Source organism: Lytechinus variegatus, chromosome 13, assembly GCF_018143015.1.
Source record: "Lytechinus variegatus isolate NC3 chromosome 13, Lvar_3.0, whole genome shotgun sequence".
Classification (NCBI taxonomy): domain Eukaryota; kingdom Metazoa; phylum Echinodermata; class Echinoidea; order Temnopleuroida; family Toxopneustidae; genus Lytechinus; species Lytechinus variegatus.
Window position 1 is genome coordinate 23,763,004 of NC_054752.1, and position 4,367 is coordinate 23,767,370.

Here is a 4,367-nt window from a genome sequence, read left to right on the forward strand (position 1 = left end):
TTTGTGTTTAATGTTATTGATGCAATACCGTGTTATGTTAATGATCACAATCATGTTCACATAGATAACATCGTGTTCTGCTTATGGTTATCTAAAACAGCTTACCATGATGCACGCTCTTTTCAAATCTACTTAAATGAGTGACACCTTATTACTTTCTTGATGATTTTTATGTGATTTATTTTAAATTTGGAATTTATAGTGAGTTTTAATGAAAGGTGCAATTGGATATCATATAAAATTACCGGATGGATTTCTACGCAAAAAAAACCTATGGAAATGGAAAAAATAGCCTTTTTCTATTTCAAAAATTGTCAGGCATAAATTCAGTAAATGCCATAAGAATACATTCTTTTCTAACATACCATTATAACATTACTACATAGTGTTCAGAAAATCATTGTTAGGAGTCTTTGTAATTATGGGGTTAAGAATGTGCATCAATCAGATATGATTGTTACGGCAGTGACCGACCTGATACGCCAGATACACCTGTCTTACAATTAGGATACTGAACCCTTTTCTGACCAAGGATGCACACTCACTGCAGTCATGATAGTAACTATACTTAAATTTGATCAAACAAACAAATCCCGTATACCAAGCTGGAATCTGAATGAACATCATGGTACGACACTGTATCTTGATTGGACTGAATACCTAACCGGCCGAATTACTGATACTTCATCAAAATATGATTAAAGCCACTGATACTTCACTTACACATTGCACTTCAAATTTCACCAACGATTAAATAGTAAAATATGTCCAAACATGATAATCACGATTGACGAAGCCATCAAGACCATGGACCGTGCTGATACCGCACTTAAAACCTAGCCATCCACCTTCTAGAGGCCCAGACATTGTAAATCGACCACACTGAACCGGACTTACCGATACTACAACCACTTTTCACCAACATACCGATACCGGTGGGTGTTACATAAAGCTGTTCGTAAGTTAAGAGCGACTTTAAGAACGACTGGTGATCCTTTCTTGTGGTAAATGGAAATATTCATTGGCGATGGTTTAGCGCGTAAGAAAGGTTCACCAGTCGTTCTTATAGTCGCTCTTATCTTACGAACAGCTTTATGAAACGGCCCCCTGGACTTAGAAGACCAAGCATACTGATACTACATTAAAACTTGAGCAAACACGAAACTACACATTTACCGAACATAAAAAACACTAAAATTTGACCGAATACATCGATGTTGTACTGAAATTTGACAGACACCTACAGAGACTGCACCGAACATCATGTCGTTTTACGACCATTGAAATATTGTACCCGTCGATGATAACCTCTTTTAACCAGGCTTTAAAAACGCGACTAAGCTATATAACCTACGCTAGTATTTCCTCCCTCTTCTTATTCGTCCCCTCTTTGTAATTCACCACCGACCGATTCATTTCTTTCTTACATCCGTCCACTTCATTCTCTTCTTTTACTTGTAATATCTCTTCCCCCCTCGCCCAGACAGTGTCCTAACGGCCATGACGCTTACTGCGAAGACGATGGTGACTTGAACCTTCACGAAGACATCACCAACACCTGGAAAGATGGTGAGCGACGCTAGAAACCTTGAGAATGCTTAGATTTGTCCAGGCATGCAACAGCTCGTTGAGGAAATCGACTCCATACCGACCAAAACATTACCTTATTTCCAATGGCATATGATTTGCTGGCTTTTTAATCGGTTTCTTTTGTGTGACTGTAGCTTAATAGTTTATCAAGGATACGGGTAAAGTTTCACGAAAGGTCTTGCCACCTTATTTTTCGGCCAATCAGATGCAAGGACTTGGAGGAGCATAACAGTTGTCAGTAAGCCTCACGACAGATACCCTCCAATAATGTTTACTAGTTGTTCCTAGATTTTGACAATCTGAAAATCTGATGATGACACTTCTACTACTGATGCTACTACTACCATTGCTATTGCTTGTTCACTCATTTTGACATTCCCAGTAGAACCGTTCCTACTTTTACCGGTACTGCGTACTGCTCAACACACTGTGTACTACTACACCGGGCTACTACAATTATATACTTACTTATTCTAATACTACTATACTCCGACTCACTCTACGACAACTATGTTGGTAACTGCCCTTTACAGATGGATCTTTCATAAACTACGAGCGACTTTACGAACGACTGGTGACCGTTTCTTATGAGCTACATCAACACCTTTACAAATCTGGTGTATGTTATTTACCTCAAGTAAGGTTCATCAGTTGGTCGTAAAGTCGCTCTTATGAAACACACACCAGGGGCCTGATGCATAAAACTTTTTACCTGAGAAAACTCGGGTTCTTTTTACCAGAGTTTTCGCCCTATGTTAAAGTCAATGGCAGATAACAGACTTACCTTAGTTTTCAACTTTTTACCAGAGTTTTTTCAGGGTAAAGATTTTATGCAACAGGCCCCAGGTATGATAGCCAACGCAATACGGATACTGACAACGAAGACCGCTACACCACCACTGCCATACTACCGAAGTCCTCGATATTACCTACAGAGGTAGAAATCACTTCTGTCAAAGGTCCAAACCAAACCGCGAAATCAGTTGGACATGTATCAGCCAATCAGCAGCGGAATCAAAAGCCGAACTGAGATAACTTTGTTTTCGCTCGGTGAGACAATTAATATATGAACCGTCCTAAATTCAGAGCGGACGAGAAGTTGCAAATGTCTCGTTCACTCATTCTCTGGGACGAGGATGCTGCGTTTGCTCTTCTTTTTTCGACAAAGAATTGTTTGGCGTTCCTTTTTAAATTTGACGATGTAATATTTCGTCATCGAATCCTCTTTACGATGTCAACATAAAACCCCTAACAAAAAGCACCCCATCTTGCATATGTGGTATGTAGGCGAGAACATTGCAACGTTTGGTGTACTTGTGACCCTATATATTTTAGGTCTCTACATTACCGCACTGGAAGCTGAAAAATCCAGTTGAAAAAAATAATGATGATAATAATTTTTTATCTTATCCCGATTCGTGAGAATCTCGTCTGGCAAAAAATGGCAAAGTTGATAAACATCATTATGACAGGTGGAACCGAAATTAACGGATTGAGTTGCTTACAAATAACGTGAATAATTTGGTTTAGTTTTAATTTGTCTAATGTCAATTTGTCCAATTTCAGCATATTTCCTATTTCAATAACACTCTATCACGCTACACCAGACGCAAGCATTCTCCGATCATCAGATGAGGAGACCAAATTAGTCAAACCTTGTTTTCCGCTTCACGTTGGTCAACAATCGCTCTAGGGAGCATTTGGAATAGCTGCAACCAATATTTAGAACAACATACCGAAAGGTAATCGTGAAATCCTCAGTACCCCTACTTGAAAGAAGCACCTGAAGTCCTATTTCTTTTATTGTATGATCTATTATTTTCTATGTGATTTCATGATTACGTTTGATGTTCTCTGTTATCATTTTGCTCAATGTAACCTTCTGTCAGCGCTATGATGCAGATGCGAATAACGTAATTCATAATTTCGGGTACTGTAACAAAGTTGCTCTAACGCCGTATTTTGTTGTCTGTCTCCATATATCATGTGTTCAAGCAGAGTATTAAACAGCAGCAGATTTAAATTGGTAGACACCCAGTGTAAATTACCATGATCCTGGGAGAGAAAGACACTCTCCAAATAACCTACTACTCATTTGCGTCCAGAAAAGCGTCGACGTCTTCTGTGAAAAAAAATTGTCTTTTTAGCACTATTCGCCGGAAATCGCCACATACGGACCATTAATGGGTGACAGTCTATACGTAGTTTCCATAATCAAACGCTAAACGTTTTTTTTTCAGTTGCAGTATTATTTTAGACTATATATTTTGCTTTGGAATTATGTTTACGTAAGCATGGGTTGGGTATTGTACAATTTATTTTAGATGAGAAAAACGCTTTGGAACGGTAAGCCGATATATCAATGATTAGATTTGAATTTATACACCACTTGTACCAAATTTGAAATGTCCGTGTTAATACCACTTTGTGTGGCTTTTCTCATGCTGTGGGTTGCAAAGTTCTTTATTTGTAGATCCCCCCATCCCGTAATTCAGATCGAAGATGAATCGCCATATGTGCGGCTGGAGTTAATCACTAATTTGAATTAATATCGATTTCAATCAAATTTATAAAAAAAATTCAACATCTGGAATTTGCGCACTTGCAAAGTAACCGAAACAGTGTGAATGATGGTAATTACCTTATATCAACTAATGGGTCACGCAAAAAAACATCAGTCGACTCTGCTCCTGACAAGGTCTGGTATAACCGTGATAAATTTTAAAAACTTTTTTTCTGGAAGAAAGCTTGCGCGGCTGACATCCAAATGATTCACT